Genomic DNA, 17896 nt, shown 5'->3' on the forward strand with positions numbered 1-17896 from the left:
TTCAATATTTTATGAGCCAGTGGATCACACGATTCCTCCAGCCACGTTCCAGCTGAAGTCACAAAGGGCAGGTACTTGCATGTTTTACCAATCTTATGCCTCAAGTGCATCAACTGTGTGTCCCAGGACAGAGCTGGGGTGATAATGTCACACCACTGGTGGTCACCGAGTAAAAATGAGTGATTTAGCCTATCCTACTCATGCGAGTAGCTCCAATCTACACTTCTAATGAAGACAGCTCTGCTCTTACTACATCGCTGCTCATGGAAAGTATTTAGTAAAATACCCATGTATAAGTTTCCTTCCTATAGATGTGGTGTATCTGAATATGTTATAAACTCAGTTTTCAGTAAAAATATAGTTAATATAGTTAATTAAATAATGCGTTTAGCAATGCAAATAATGCTGTTTGGTATCATACAGTGCTGTGCTACCTCTTAGTAACTGGATAGTAAGTATATCTGAAAGCAGATGGAAATTGTTCAGCCCGGTGCAATTATTTGCACTCAGTGAAAGATTGAAAGTAAAGATCCTAAAGTGACCATTTAAATTCCTTCTAATTGAATCACAAAAGAAGTCTTTAGCAAATTATTTGACCTTTAACAAGTTTTTCAATATTTCTGACAAACATGATTATATTCTCTTCCATTTAATTGCTACCTGCACTCAGATGAGCTTTTGTTATATTCTTAGTGCTTATGATTGCATTTGAGTAATTGTCCTCTGTTGGTGTGTGTATGTAGACTTCACCTTGGAAGTTAAAGCAAATCAGTGAGGTAACTATAGCTAATTCTACGTTAGTGGTCTAAGTGTAAAAAACATCTTTTATCAGTAATTTGCTTAACGTCAAGCTATACGTAAACTCATATACAATGTAAATAAAATAAGCATAAGAAGGGATTATCAGCCACTAGTAACCAAAATGATAGAGGCCAATGGTTCAGTTGTGAAACGAAGAACTTTGTGATGGTGGGGAAATGGCTCAGAACCCTCTGTAGAACCGCAGGCTTTCTGCAGCAAAGCAGGAAGGAAATTCAGCTTCACCCCCAGTGCCACATTTCAATTTCCACAGCATGTTGTTCCTCAGGATTCTCTGGAGTACTTTGGGACCTCAGAGCTCTTGTTTTCATATGAGAAGATGCTAAAACCCAGATGGAGCTGTTCATCTATTTTGCCACTGCTAACAATGAGATGTAACGATGCTCATCTATATTATTTATAGAAAGAGCTTTCACAATAGTGCGTGTGGGACCAGCAGATGCTTCCAGCCGCTGTGTAAAGCACTGAATGCCCGCGGCTCTCCTGGGTCACTCACTATTGATCAGTTAATACCACGCTGTGAACAGCTGGTTGGGCCAGATTAGAAGTGTGACCCACGAGGCTTTAATTCTAATAAACCAACGGAGCCAAAAGCTGCAGAGACCAAATGATTCATATCCTCTGAGCTTTCACCAAACAAACACTGTCACCCTAAGAGCACGCAGAACCAACAAAGAGGTTTTCTTTGGAGGCAAAGAGACATCTGCTGTAATCAGAGTGCAACACAGATGGGACTCTGAATCCTGTCCCTTATTGCAATATACGTGGTTCTCTTTAAATCCAGGGAATCTGTCTTTTGATGCTAAACATTCAGCCTCATCCAAAGCTTGCCACTGTGTTTTGCTGTTTTCATAGGGGTTATATGGTCCCAGAAGCATGGAGTTCTAAAATAAGTGGTACTCACCATATATACCGTTATTTGAGAGCTACTGTCTCTATATTAGATATTTTAAAAACAAATGATAATGACCTTGCTCTGGCAAGACTACAACTTAGACAGAAGAAGAGAGAAGCTCCGGCATGTTTCCATTATATTGCCCGGTCTTATGGCCAGTCTGCACTACTAGGAGTTACACCCCATTTTTTCCCATATGTTGTTAGCAGTATCTGTAAATACGGGAAAAAAGATCCATGCAACCTAACCGGTTCCATTTGTATCTCTACACAGCTCTTTAAAAAGTATTTGAATTAACTATTCCATTCCTCCCAGGGCATATGCAACACCTCTTCTACAAATTCTTTGGCAAGTCTAAGTGCAAACATATGAAGATGCTTTAATCATCTTCTCGGAGACATCCCACAGCTTGTCCTGTTCTAGAGAGGAGCAGGAAGCCCATTTCAAGAACAATAATAGAACCATTAATTCACAATTATTCCTGTTGGTCTTTGGGAACTGCAGTGGCTGGAAAACGCGTTGTCTCAAATAGAAAACTGGCAGGGAAGTTTTTCTTGTTATTTGGAATAAATTGTCAACTAGATGAATATGAAGGCTTGAGAAATCCATTAGAAGGTTCGAAACGAGGCGGTTATCTCACTTCATTCTTCTAACTCTGCACTTTGGCATGAGTCTAAGAGATTTCTGTCATCTTTTAAGAGTCGTGGCTAAATGAAGGAAGGCAACTTGAAAATTGAATCATTTATCTACTGACTTAAATTAAACAATGTCCAGAAATTCTTCCATTTGCAAAGGAAGAAACCAGAAGTTTTTCTCTGCAAAAGATGCAAAATTGACACACAGTAAGAGCGAGCCAGCAGTAAACTGTTTCAATAGTATTCAGAAAGCGTATGTTTATGGCAAAGTAACTTCAAGGCATCACAAAAGATCATCATAGGAGCTGTTTTAGTCTCTAATATTTCACAGTCTTCATCACAGCATGACCCATTAATATATCTAAGTTGTAAAATGAAGTTCCTCGCACTCAGTTTCTCTCAAGCCCCTGAGCAGAAGAGCTTTGAATGAAATGCAGTTAAAAGTCTATGGTCAGGGGTCGTATGAGATGAAAGAATGGAATAGACTTTGAATTGACAGAGCAGAAGAAAGAGCTACTGAAGGGATATTTGTGTTACACCAAAGGGTTTTTGGCAGGAAGAGGTTTAAGTAAATATAAAGGCACTTTATCATTCTTCAATACTACCAGCATGAGAACCAGGCCCTCGTCATTGAACAGTGTCTTAAAAGGTTTTAATATGAGAAGCCGAAGAGCTGCGTGGAGAGACAGAGTACATTGGAATAGATAGGAAAATAAGGCAACTCTTTTCCCTACTCCTTCAAACAAAGGTCGCTCATCCATTCATCTCCAGTTTCCCATTCTGTTCTGCCTCAGGCTGCAGTGTATTACTTCTCTAGCTGTCCCCAAGCCCCCTTCTAGGCAGGCCTAACTTGCTTTTTTTTGAGCCTGACCTAAAACATGTCAAAGCCAACCAGCATCTTTTCCCATGGACTTCAGCGACTGCCATGTGAGGTCCTTAAAACCCAGTTCTGGCTCAGTTCTACTGAGCTTTGCATTGATGTCAATTCATTGACTGCAGTGGAGTTTTTATAATTGGGCTGTTGTTGAATAAGAACTAAATCAAGGCGTCAGTGAGAAATCATGAAACTGGAAAAATAAACTTTGGTGTCAAAGTCCATTTCAGCTGGGAATTGTGCAAATATTCTCACAAAAAAGCAAAGCATAAAGGGAACAAGGAAAATAAACCATGCGCCTTCAGGCACTGGTTCCTGTGATTCCATGAACAACAGAGAGTGAAAATATTTACTAATCCCTTTTAAAATGATTTCACTGTATTAATCTGTGATTCTTAAAGAGACCACTCACTTGTAGTTTGTCATGTGGAGGAAATCTACTCTTAAATCGCCAACAGGTATTTAATTTTACTTGCACGAGCTGTGTGTCAGCACCATGACGACTTTTCTTATCGGTCCGAATTCCCAGGAGAAGTTAGTGACACAAACAGCGGGAGCTGGAGCGGCGGCGAGAGCAGCGTCCTCTTCCCATGTCTTCTCACTGGTTCTGATGACAAGTCTTTGGCATCACCGGACGCTCGCTGGAGCCAAGAGACCACGGGCGAACTTCACTCTTTCTATTTCTGTGATCTGTAGGGGTTTTTAACAATTTCATGCTCCCTTTTCTGATAGAGCAAAGCTGCAGTGCCTGTGTAGTCAGACCTTGCCTTGGCTTTTCAGAATATTACATTACTCAGCCAGATCTGAGCGCTTGCAAATATGTGAGCTACATTATTTACCATAAAACAAGAGGAAATGTATACATAACACCCCCACCCCCCCTGGCTCTTTTGGCATGAAGGGAACCATAGAAAACTTATGGCCTGCTGGCTGCTTGACAGTAAAATCCTCAAGAAGTAACTTCTTCAATAAATTACTGAAACGTTAAAATAATTCAGTACAATCCAGGAATGCCTTGGCGTTTAAATATAAGATTTAATAGTAATTCCTTGCACTTGCTGTTCTCTGCAGGAGAGGTGCTTTATAAATAAAAGAGGACATTTATTTCAAAAGAGCTCAACTGGGTGGGTGCAAAGCACCTCGAAGACCGCAGGGCTCTGGCTGCACTCTTCTACCCTCAGTGTTTCAATCTGTGGTACCCAGGTGCGTGCTGCTTTTGGGAGGGTAGCAGTGTGTGCTATGGAAAATCAATGCATTAGCAACAACTGACAGAGAAAAATGCCAGTATGCTGCATGGCACTGGTAGTAGTTTTTGTTTGCTTTCCAAACGTATTTGCTTTTCCAAGAAAGACAGTAAAAAGGAAAAAGAGAGAGCGTGTCAAATATAGAATGTATTTCTGCATTGTGCTAATGCCGTCGGGAGAACGTGGGTCATCCAGGCAACAGATACAATCCCCAAAGGTCTCTGAGCTGAAGCGTGAAATATGAATAGTGAGGCCTTAAAGTGGCTACAATAGATGGTTTGTGACCAACCAGTTGCCAGGGCTGACTCTGCAAGGAATAGGTTATGATTATGTGATCTCAAAGCAGTTACGTCTTTCAAAATCAAAGTCTGCACGTGGTCATTTGAAAAGGGAGGTACATAGACCCACTTGTTCCCTACAAGCAGCTCACTCAGTGCTCAAGGTGTGTAGGTTTTTCCTCCTAACACAGCTGGACAAAAGGATGAGCATGACAATTAAATATTTAGTCCTTGTTATGTATGCAGAGGACTGAGAAATGCACGCCAAGGGCATGTTAAAGCAACACGTGCAGAATTTCTTCCCTGTGGTAGATTCCTCAGTTCAATTCCAGGTAGTCTGAGCAATAGGACATTTGAATCCCTCAGGAGTTGTGAATACAGGGTACCTGACAGCCACGGTATTTACTTCTGCTGGAAGAGGTCTGCTTGTTTTTAATGTTTCTATAATTTCCTATGTCTCTGTGCAGCAGATTTCTTTTGTAGCAGGGATTTAACCTTGGACCTTCTAATTTAAACAACAAAGCTTTACATCTGCAGTAAAAGATTGAGCTGTTTATACCGTCTCAAAGACTTCAGTCACTAGAGGGTGACAGAATCATGTAAGGGGAGCACAGGCTACACACTTAACAGCACTCATGGTCCTAACTCACAGCTATCGAGTTAGCGGTAGGTTGTGAAAAATTCTCACGTCATTACATTAATGAAACAATTTCATTGACAGTGATTGAGCCAATCTGTTCAACCCTGACAGGGAGAAATCTCTTCTCTTCCTCCAAGAGCAATTTGTGTAATTATACATGTGTCAATGAAATGAGGTAAGGAATAAATCAGTGTCAGTGTGCTAAACCACAGCCCATTGCTTCCATCAACATGAAGTGAAGCGTCTTCTTGTATCAACATCCTTTATGTTTATTCAGCTTGATATCTTTTAGTCTTCAGATTTCCTGCCTTGTCCATTGAGGGTTTCACAGTATCACAGTATGTTTGGGATTGGAAGGGCCCTGGCAAGCTCATCCAGTGCAATCCCCCCATGGAGCAGGAACACCCAGATGAGGTTACACAGGAAGGTGTCCAGGCGGGTTGGAATGTCTGCAGAGAAGGAGACTCCACAACCCCCCTGGGCAGCCTGGGCCAGGCTCTGCCACCCTCAATGAGAAGAAGTCTCTGGCTTCTTCCCTTCAGCCAGTTCACAGTCACCTCACTACCCGCTCATCCAGACCGCACTCCCTCAGTTTAGCTGTGAGGATGCTGTGGGAGACTGTGTCAAATGCCTTACTGGAGTCAAGACAGACCACATGCACTGCTCTGCCATCATCCATCCATCTTGTTATGTCCTCATAAAAGTCAATGAGGTTGGTCAAGCACGGCTTCCCCTTGGTGAAGCCATGTTGACTGCCCCTAATGACCCTCTTATCCTTGATATGCCTTGAGATGGCACCCAGGAGAAGTCGTTCCATCAGTTTACCAGGGATGGAGGTGAGGCTGACCGGTCTAGAGTTAGTCGGGTCCTCCCTCTTGCCCTTTTTGAAGACTGGAGTGACATTTGCTTTCCTCCAGTCCTCAGGCACCTCTCCCATTTCCCAAGACTTGGCAAAGATGATGGAGAGCGGTCCAGCAATGACCTCAGTCAGCTCCCTCAGTCCATGGAAAGCTTTTAACAACTGTATTCTGAACTAGGGTGTTCAATGTTTGTAGTTTCTAGTGTTCTAATACACGTGAGGAATAGCTATGTTGGCAAAATTTTGCGATTGCAAATGCTGTGTTTAGAAATGAGGTACAATGTGGCACTCACAAGACTTAAGCAAAATTCTTCAGTAGCAACACCGAGAGCATTTGACCAAAACAATTAGTAATAACTCAGAGGCCAAAAGCATTGGTATTTATACCTTAAATGCCCAAATTCAGGAACAGACCCAACTCTTTAACTGAGTGGGGCCCAAGTCTGTAATATATTGCACTTTTTGATATCTGCATCTTTCCGTAGCAAGTTCAAAATGGGTGAAACAAAACCCTGTTGTGGCTGGTATGTTATAAAAACCCTTTAGATCTGATACATGAAAGTAACCCCATCCTGCTTTACTGAACTTAGCCTCCGATTTTCACAGCTGACCTGCTGAAACTTGCTAAAATAAAGCAGAAATCCTAGGAATTGCTGGAAAGGCAACCTTGCTTAATGAAACCAAAGTAATACAGAGTTTAGCATTAAAGAAGGCCAGATTCTAAAGAACCTGGATTCATTGAAATGTGTGCAATTAATTTCAGTGGGAGCAGAAGCTGGCTCAAACTAGACTTGATTAATTAACAATAATGATATTTTGGCAGGCTCCTCCTAGGCCACAGAGGAGTCGTCTATGCAATCACCACTGCAAAATCATCATAAATATTTGGCTGCGTTTGCAATATTAAATAAAATGTCTATAGGAAGCTAATGGATTGAGTGCACTCTTTATGCAGAAGGGGCCCCGTGATTAAGCACCAGAGCACTATGGAGAACAAACCTGATTTCACAGAAGTCCGTGGCAGAGTTCCCACAGACCTCAGGAGGATGAGATGTCACTTAGTGTGACCGTCTGTGAAGGTGGGAACATCTGCCTGGTGCCAGCACAACATCAGCTCTGTGAACAAAGTGGCATCTGTCCCAGCTTGCCCAGACTTCTCACTGAAAGCAGCTGTTCCCTTACAAACCCAATTCCCAAATCCTGGGTCTGATAGAAATTCTGGGAGTGTGTGACATGCAGCCTGGGGAAACAACAAAGTCAAAAAGAAAATGAAACCGAATGCTGGATTCGAAGTGATGGAAGAGGGCAAAACTTCTGGCTACTTTAAGGTTGTCACTGAGACTCAGCCACAGGTGGAAAGAAAATGTTTGCTGGGCTTCTTGTTAATATTGACTATTTTGAGGCTTAGAATCACTTATTTAGGACTAGCTAAGGAGTTGTGTATCTTGTGATCTACTGTGTTCCCTGGAATGAACACACTGATGTTTCATTGAACAGGTCGAGATTGATATTTTTGGACCAAGCGGTCCAAGATCAAATCCTTCGTCAAAGTTTATAACTTTCATGACGTTGTTTCACTCAACAGGTTGAGATTGATGTTTTTAACCTGGATAAAGCAGAATTTCTCATATTACTGCCCTCAACCTGGCTAAATCTGGGAGAAGAAGAGCCAAAGCATCCTGGACGCATGTAGAAATGACAGAGGAATGGCCAGGAGCACCTCACCCTGTTGGTTCCCAAAATCCAGGTTAGTTCCCCTGGCAGAGTCTCCCACATTGGATTTCACGTCATTCGGTCTCTGGCTCGTCTTTTGCAGCAGTGATTTCAGTGGGACGGATGATGCCGTTACTCTGCATTGCTAAGACAAAGTCTCATTTATTTCCTATCTCGTTGGCACTGAGGGATAATTGAAACACAGTCTCACAGTTTGGCTCTTCATAAATAACAGTATGAGTGGAGGATTTTGTCTTTTGAATTATAATTATGCTCATCTCTGAACCGTATTTTATTAACCATATTTTATTATTCTCCCAGTGTATTGTAACTGCGCTAGCGGGGAACTGCCAACTATATTGTTCACAGATTGACATGTGATTTTCTACTGTGTGATTAAATCAGGAAAAATGAGAGAGAGTCCAATATTTCCAAGACCAGAACCTTCCAAACGGTCCTGGGATTCCTTTCAACTGACCATAGCCTGCTGACCACTGTGTTCCTCACTGATATTTTAACTGACTTTCAGGAAAAATGCAATATTAATTACATTTTGGCTAAAGCATTTGTATATTTGATGGCATGGCTTGTTCACTGCTCGATCATGGCGAAACATAAGGAAGAGAAGCCTGTGACAAGACAAAATTCCTCCTCATACCACTCAAAAACCAAGGAGTTAAGAAATCAAAGAAGGTTAGAGGCTGCTAATGGAGAAAATCATGCAGCTTTTTGGAGGTTGTAAAGGGCTTTAAGAGAAGGAAGCGTATTGGTGTGGTGGCCATTGATATTCTTTTCGGTCTGCATTTGGAGACAGCAATGCCTTGATCACAGTTATTGCAGTGCTATGGAATAAAAGGACTCTCCATAGCATCCTTCAGTTTTACTGTCCAGTACAAATTACAACTAAACATGCTGAGACAGACAGCAGAAGGACAGAAAGAAGGAAAACCAGACCAATAGTATAAAAAAGCTGTTTGTTGAAAGTAGCATTGATCCTCTCTCTCTGAATTTCTCCACGTAACTTGCTCAAACTCCCTCTGAAAATCTTTATCCCATTAATATATCTTCCAGTAATACATACTACCAGTTTATGACAGCTCAAGACAATTAAAAGCCGTGAACAATGTAGCGTGGACTCAGACATTACAGCAAACTGTGACTGCAGTGCAATGGAGTTAACTATCTCCAGCATTATTTTCTGACACTAAAATGCATTTGAGGAGGATAATATCATCAAGATAGTCTTGGTTGCCGTGGTTATTCTGTTATATCTACCCAAAACCGATGAAGACTTCCTAGCAAATCCTGCTGGGATGGTAAGGATTTGATATCTGGCATTTACACAGCTAAGCCATTCTCTCGGTATCAGACCTGTGTGCATTGTCTCGGCATGGTGACATGTCTTGCTTCTGGATTCTATAACGAGCAAAATCCTATTAGCAATGGGAACTGAGCTTGATTGGTTAGAGAACTGGAGACGTTCCAGTTGTGTTAATAATACCTTTTGCTTGGAGACAACAACAATCTAGTTATGTTAATTTTTTGCCTGGCATACACAGTGTGTGATGTACAACAACGTCCATATGTGTTTTAATGAGTGCTTAACTCACACACCTAAATTTTGCAAAGCAGTTGCCAGAATTAAACGCGTAACAGATCAGATATCTAATCAGCATGTAAATACGTAAGAAACTGTGTCTGGGAACAAGACGTGCTATTTTTAAAGCCCTGGGGAGCTCTGCCACAAGATAGCCTTTTTTTGAGCTATAAGTATCCCTCAAAACACTTTGGTTTTGGCTTTATACAGTAACTAGTAACTTTTAAATACCGTCCTGAAATTGCTCATTCTGTCTTCTAGGTACATAGCTGATGTGGGCATCCTCACAACACTAAGGGGAACCCTTGTTTTGGGCAATTTAAGCCTTGTTATTATATGAAATTAATGGCTGTGGGTGACTACACATAGAACCTGTGTTCTTTTCATTCCTATTCCGCTATGCATGTGTTGTAACCAAGTTATCTAATATTTTAGGTGGGGATTAATCAACACTAAAGAAGTTGAGCCCAAACCTGCAAGTATTGAAAGATACCAAATCTACTGATTTTAGGAGTCCATAAAAGTCCATGTGCTGTAGGTGACAGCACATGTTAGTCAGTAATTTTACTCCATGTGTCTTTAATGTGCTAATTCTTGTTTCTGTCCCTATATAAGCAGGGGAGCCAGCTTCTCACAGAATCCCAGAATGTCAGGGGTTGGAAGGGACCTGGCAAGCTCATCCAGTGCAATCCCCCCATGGAGCAGGAACACCCAGATGAGGTTACACAGGAAGGTGTCCAGGCGGGTTGGAATGTCTGCACAGAAGGAGACTCCACAACCCCCTGGGCAGCCTGGGCCAGGCTCTGCCACCCTCACTGAGAAGAAGTTTCTTCTCAAATTTAAGTGGAACCTCCTGTGTTCCAGTTTGAACCCATTACCCCTTGTCCTATCACTGGTTGTCACCGAGAAGAGCCTGGCTCCATCCTCCTGACACTCCCCCTTTAGATATCTGGAAACATGAATGAGTCCCCCCTCAGTCTCCTCTTGTCCAGCTCCAGAGCCCCAGCTCCCTCAGCCTTTCCTCACCTGGGAGATGCTCCACTCCCTTCAGCATCTTTGTTGCCCTGCGCTGGACTCTCTGCAGCAGTTCCCTGTCCTGCTGGAACTGAGGGGCCACAACTGGACACAATATTCCAGGTGTGGTCTCCCCAGGGCAGAGCAGAGGGGCAGGAGAACCTCTCTGACCTACTGACCACCCCCTTCTAACCCACCCCAGGTACCATTGGCTTCCTGGCCACAAGGGCCCAGTGCTGGCTCATGCTCACCCTGCTGTGCACCAGGACCCCCAGGACCAAACAAGCAGTTTGATATGCTTGTGAAAAAAACGTGTAATGGGGAGAAGACGATACAGAAACATTAGTATAAGCAACAGAAAACTTATTTTCCTAGTTTGTTGAAGGACTGGAGGCTCATCTTGTACCTCTCAAATACTCAAAAGACACCACAGCATCCTATCAGTTATTTCTCTTTGCAGTGAAATAACTACTGGAACAGGACTCCAGCATCTCATGTAAATATAATTAGCGCTCATACTTCTAGTTCTGGGATAGTGAAGAATTTTTTCCCTTCTTTCTTTATTTGTCTTTTCCCCCCTCTCTTCTACTGTGACCAGGAATACCATTTTTGTTGCACGTGGTCCGTGTGTTCCCACGAAGAGTTTGGGTTTTGAGAAGCTGACAATTTCCAACGGAAACCCCTCTCATGAGAAAAATCTCCAACCGGCTCCTTCTCTAACTACATCCAGTGTGTTTTTCGTGGGCCCAGATCCAGCAGCAATCACACAAGTATCAACAAAGCTCATTCCATGGGCCTCACCAGAGAGAGCCTGAGAGCAGAAATTACCCACTGGATGGATGTTATTGGGTTCTGCAAACATATTGCTACCAGCTCTTTTCAACCAGGCATCATATACATCCTTGTATTAAGTTCTGATTAAGCAAATACCTCCTGCAGAGGTATCCACAATCCAGTTTAGGCTTTGGTGGCCTTCACAAGTGATCTACAGCTCAACCTGCTCCTCTAGAGAATATTATTATCTACATTTCTACCTAACTCCAGGGTGCTACAATGCTCTCCCTGTGCAGCCAGGGAGTACCACCTGATTTATAATAAATCTCTTCTTTCCCCATGGATACAGGTATAAAGAAACCAACCTGGAAAAGGGGTTATTTCGGTTTTACTGACAATTCCTGCTAGCGTTCTTCCCCTGAGAACTCAGATCAGAGTCTCAGCTCAGAGCAGAGAGCAGCAAATTCCTTCCAAGTGCTCCTGAAGGTAATTTGGCTTCCTATACAATTAAATCAATTATAGAATTAGTGAGGGTAGCAGGACTTTGCCACAGAGAACGGCGACATTGCTGCTGAATACAAACCATGTACACAAGCCACGCTTGGCCAGCTGTTAGTCCCTCCATTTTTAAGCTAATTAGATGACTTTGAGCAAAGATAAGGGAGTTGAGGACTGTAGGCATCTTTGGCTCATTCTTAACAATTTAAGGACAGAAGAACATGTAGCGATAAAACTGCTGTGCGGCTTTGGGAAGACAATATTTCATCTGAATTAAATTAAGTGGGATGAATTTCGATCCGATATTTGCGGCACAGCTTCTGACTTTACGGAGGGCAGTCTGCTCTATGGATTGCATTGATTCTTCAGTTTCCCGCAACATGCTTTATTTTCTAATAGCGAGTGTGCACTGTAGCAAAGCCAGATTTCAGGTTGCTCTTGGTCAGCAGACACACGCTTTACAGGCAGAAAATAGAAGAAAAGACAGAAATTGCCATCAGTGCACAGCAAATGCTTTCCCTTCATTGTCTAGAAATTTTCAGCACAAGATTCTGAGAGAGAAAAATGATATATATGCAAAAGTCTGCAAGAATGGCAGGACTTTTGCTAAATTTCTGGTCTCTACATTTTGTCAGCAAAAAATTCTATATGGCTTCGCTATTATGAGATTGAAGGCAAATATCAGAGTGGTATTTCTTTAGAGTCGTAGGGTAAATATAGTTAAATACGTTTAAAAGGCAAACATGGTTTGATTGATGTGTACCATTTTTCCCTAGAGTCATCCACATTTCATTTTCTTCTGATTCTGATCAGGATTGTTTCCTTAATGCTCGATATTCTTAAAGGGAAATGATGCTCTTATCCACATCCAGCAAGCTGTTCTCTGCAAATCACCAAGGAGAACACATTTCCCCTCCGATGAACTCTGCTCATCATCCCAGACCTATTTATTTGGGCTGTGGTTTGGCAAATATTCAGATGTGAAGTAGACTTGAAGTACTTGGAAGTCAAAGTCAAACACAAGTGTAAGTACTTTGCTGGACAAAGCCAGCCTAGGTACATGTAGAAAGCTAAGTTTAACAAAGACTGAGCTTACTCCATGCTACTACATTACAAATAGGAATAATTCTCTTTCAAATGTTTTAGTTTTTCATAGTACAGAACTGGAACAGGAAAAGCACAGTAATATCTATCAGTCATATGGCTCTCAACCTTTTGGAACAGCACATGTTGTGCACTATGTATATTTACCCATTTTAAAAGTCTAGAGGTTAATTTTTTACTCTGACATGAAAAATGTTGATGGGAGCACTAAAGGATTAGAGTGTCCCTGTGATTTGCTTGCTAAAGTAAACACGAGCCAATACTATAACCAGATCACATACTTGTGGTGGAGTGAAGTGACTAATTTAATTTTGAGCCACACTGAGAAGAAGCAGAAAGTGCACCAGGAAATAGACTGAGCTTTCTTTAGTGTGGGAATGAAAACACATGTGGGAGAAATGGGCCTGATGGGGATTTTTGGCCTCATTTTACCTGTCTTGGCCCTTGGGGTACATCCAGAATAGTTCAGAATGAGACTATAAGGACTCTGCAGACAAGTAATAAAATGGATTTCTATTTCTTCCTCATGGCGCAGCACAAGGAAAGCCAAATTACCAAGTAGAAGCGCTACGCTGGGCAGCAGAATTGGTTGGGTCTCCAGGCTTTTCCTTTGTCATTGTGTTGTTTTGGTTCTCTACCCTCAAAAAAGTATTTTAACAAAGGGAACAAGTCATTGAGGGGCTGGATCCAGCCTCAACTAATCTGAACAGGGAATCAATTATTTACCAGCCGTGACTTACTCATCTTCTCTTGTGTTTGCAGCAAGGCCGACGGGATTTTCTGGGGTTGCTCTTATCATCAGTTCAATGTTTGGATGGAGCTTTGACTCAGGGATGGGAGGAAGGTGATGAGTCGGGAGACTTCCAAGGCATCCTACAGCATCCTAAGGGTAGGTTTGGGGGGAATTCAATCTGTTTGTGACTTCTGAAATCTGGTCCATTGCCATCAGGAGGATGATTCAGAATGAATTTTTTCCTTTTGGACAATGAAGACCTCAGTTTTCATCTCTCTGCTACAAGCAGGAAAGGAGACCCTGGTGCCTAACGATGTTATGTTTTCTAGGTGCGGTCAGATGCAACGTATAAAGGTAAGTTAGAGAAAAAGAGCAGCACTATCCTACAACAATAATCAGTCTTTGCAACTCCCCTTCACTAAGTGCATTGTGGCACTTCCAGACGCTGCTGTGCAAAGACACAGCAAGAGACCCGCTCCTAAAAACCCTCAGCAACTCAAGTGCAGGGAGGGAAAAGTACAGTTCCGTCAGTCCCACTGCACTGACAAAGTGTGAAGAGCAGGAATGTCACCGAGCTGGGCTAAGGTCACCCAGGCAGCTTTCAGCAGGCACGTCCCTCGAGTCCAAGCATTTTTCCTTCTAAGTCACAGGAGGTCAAGTTATAAAACATGCTCTCTTACTCACCAGCGCTTCGTGCCTTCTTTCAACATGTTTCTGTGCATACGCTGAAGAGGATGTCACTGCAAAAGGCAGACAAGTTCGATAAGAATGAGAAATGCAAGCTGCAAATGGCACTTAGCAGCTTGCTCTGTGTAAAAATAAGCACAGCCACAAGTAAATGGGCTTAAAAATACAAGCTAAGAGCATGCAACAGATTTAAGGCAGATGGAAGATGAAGTCATCTTCTTTTTAAAATAATAATAATAACACAATAATGAACATTTCCTGCTCCAATAGCCCTTGGACGCATGTTGCTGCCTCCTCAGCTTTGTTCTGCCTGCTCAGAGATGGCTCAGAAGGGTCAGATATGTTTCCTAAACAGAACCAACAACAGAATCCAAACTCACTGCAGAAACCTTCACTATATGACTCAACCAGCAGAAAACTAGCTAGGAAAGTGTAGAACTTATAAGCATACGCACAGTTCAAGACTTATTCGCTGGTTAATAAGTGAGACGGGACCTTCCACACCGGCAAAGTTCTGATTTGATTTCTTCTTTGGAAGAAACATTTCGTTGCAACTTCTCTTTTGCCTGAGACTGCAATATATTAAGTTATGACGAAGCCAATCAAAAGCTCCCAAATACTTTTGATTGAAAATATAAAAAGGGGATGCTGCCCCTTCATCACAACTCCCCCAATCACGAAGCAACATTCTACCAAAATATGTTCATTGTTCTGCCATGTTATTATGAAGAAAGAGCATAGTACAATGGAAGATGGTTCCACCTGTGTTTCTCCAAGAATCCCTACTAGTTCTTTCTGAACATCCTACTGTTTTTACAATGCAAAATTCTACGTACATTGAATGGGAAATAAATGACTCACCCATTTTTTGCTGAAATTTTCATACCCTGTTATTTTAATGTCCAAGTAGAAGTACAAATTAGAATAGTCTTCAAATTACAGATGCTCTTCTGGAGCTTACAAAACAGCTTAGCTGAACACACAGAAAGTTACGGTGCTGTTATTTGACTGCCTGTGCAAAGCCAGTGCTGTATCCTGACAGTGAAAAGAGAGAAGGAACCAAATTAACCTGGCTTGTAATGATCCCTGAATTTTTAATGTGAATTGCAATTTTAATGCATTGCTTTACAGCAGTGTCTTTTTTTTTTTGGGGGGGGGGGGAAATTTCTGCATTCCAAATAAACATGATTTAATATAAATAATAATGATCATAATAAAATTATGCCGGTTGCATAATGTCTTATCGTTTTCCCCCAGGGCTTCCAAAGCAGCTGAACAGAGGAGATTCTCTAGAGGGAAAACAGCTCCTACCCAGCCAAGCGGATCTGTTGCCAAAAGGTGTAACTCCCCTGACTTCAGCAGAGCTCCGCGATTTACGGAAAGTATTCAGAATTGATGCTAGGGAGAAAAGCACGTTACTCTGGCTCACACAAAGAAATGGCCTATTCTGTACCAGAATTCATTATGTGCCCCGGCTGAGCTGAATTTCCCCTGGATAATCTCTTAAAATCTTTTAATTCAACCTCTGGCGATAGAGCCAGCCCAAGGCTTTCCGTGCTACTTAAATTCAACAGAGACATGAATTTGGGAGCTCTTCTAATTCCATGTGCTGTCCGCTTGTCTACACGCACAACACAATTTATACTACAAGCTCAGTGCTTTGATTTGATTTCTGAAAGTTCTTAAGGCCTGACTTGTGTTTTGGGTCAAGTTAGAGACTGAAGAGGCCGCACACATATTTTTGGCTCAGTTTCGTTCCCTGTGTTTTGCACCAATACAACTTTATTTCTGGTATGAAGGAGTTTTGATACATCTCATGTTAATTTGTCGCATTGTTAGAGCAAGTTTGCTTCACTGTGTTGCCTCAATAATTCAGCTCTTGACAACTGGTAATTTATGTTTATGGTGGGGTTGGGACAACACTAATTCTAGACTGGAATCCCACTGTTTTGAGCTATACAGACACTGAACAAAAATAATCCAGGCTAAACCATGGATGTTTAAAGATGAAAGTGTTCTTTGGGGTGAAGGGAATCTCAGGTTTCAGTCAAATGCTTTAAAAAACATACTGTATTTTTACGTGTGGAGCCAGCATGATGTTGCAGTTTGTATTTCACCGAATGGCAATTTGGCCGGTTCTAATCCCGTGTTAATGATCTGGTGCAGCTGAGGTGGGAACTCTGTGTCTGGCCTGGGTTCCTCCTGAGCCGTTGGGGATATAAATTCTCCCTTTCTTTTCATTTCTATCTTTCCCACATCCAGCTCCAAGATGCTAAGGAGGATTTCTCGACAGATCTGTGAAGTTTAGAGCTTCTTACATTTGAAAATGTGACTTCTGCTAAAGCTGCGAAGATGCCAATTGCGAAGCATGAACAGAGAACATATTTGCTCAGTCATCATGCCAGGAGTTTCTATTTCTACTCGTTGCTGCACAAACTGCTGCTTGTTCAAAGTCTGAAGTAATGCTGAGAAGCTTCACGTCTGATTTGACTTGAAAATGTTGTTAGCTATTCCGAAAGCAAAATGAACCACTCTCCCGAGAGCTGGATGGGTAGGAATCAAAGCCTGGGGATGCTCTTGCTGCAACAGTGACAGAAACAAAATAGACATCTGGTGTGTTTCGCTATAATAACTTATAAATTCAGGAGAACTTTGAAGTGCCTCAAGAATTCCAGCCCATAGTAACCTCACCACAGGTAAGAATTAGGTTTTTAAAAATACTGTTTTCCCACCTGGCATGAATTTGAAAAGCGCTGCTGGGTTCTAGAAGGGCTGTATTTTTATTTGGCTGTTGCTGCTGTTAAATCACAACAAGTTGCAGAAAATTAGATTCAATTAAAAGGAAAGCAACATCAATGTAATCAGAAAATTAGCATCGCTAAGATTCTTATTTGAACTGCAAATGCGTGAGTTAGGAGTAACACCCCTGACATTAATGACATTTTGGAGGTAATATGTTTTTCTATCAAAATCTTAAAGATATAATCCCCCCAAACAGCCCTAAAAGGAAATCCTAATAATGAAAACATTCAGGTGGTCCTGAGAGAATGGATAATGTAGAAAGTGAACAAAGGAAAGCTAGCGTCAGGCTGACAAATAAAGCACCATCTATCTTATCACTGCCACATACACACAAACCCAAAGCTTTGCTAAACAAAACCCTTTTTATTAATTCACAGAGTGGGCATTACAAAGTCTTTGTTGGAGCATTAACACCAACAAGTGTCTTATTATGCTTAGACCTGGTCTTTCTGGCTGCTGTCGCTCTTTCTTTTCGGTGAAAATTGGAACTTCTTTATGAGGATAAATAGGCTGTAATTCCTAAGGGGTGAGCAACTGGTGCTGGTGTCTGGCGGTGGTTCCTGGGCTCCCTCTCGTGGTGTTAAATATTCCATGTTTTCTATATTTTAGACAAGAAATTTTACGAAAAAGGTACAAAGACGTGCTCTGCGTATTTTTTCTCCTAATATCTAAACGAAAGAAGGCTCCATATGCATAATGCATTCTGGTCTAAAAATAAGGAACGCTCCTA

The 17896-nt window shown here is 41.8% G+C and overlaps 1 protein-coding gene across 1 annotated transcript in view; it reads left to right on the forward strand.

Moving 5' to 3' along the window:
- The window catches only part of LOC135576353 (uncharacterized), a 148784-nt gene that overhangs the window by 32433 nt on the left and 98455 nt on the right, over window positions 1-17896 (forward strand). The window contains exons 9-13 of the mRNA XM_065041051.1: window positions 7830-7991; window positions 11692-11828; window positions 12654-12865; window positions 13707-13833; window positions 15622-17060. The gene's annotated coding sequence lies outside the window, so the exon portion shown is untranslated. The remainder of the gene's footprint in view (window positions 1-7829; window positions 7992-11691; window positions 11829-12653; window positions 12866-13706; window positions 13834-15621; window positions 17061-17896) is intronic.

The sequence above is a fragment of the Columba livia genome, chromosome 25, assembly GCF_036013475.1.
Source record: "Columba livia isolate bColLiv1 breed racing homer chromosome 25, bColLiv1.pat.W.v2, whole genome shotgun sequence".
NCBI lineage: Eukaryota > Metazoa > Chordata > Aves > Columbiformes > Columbidae > Columba > Columba livia.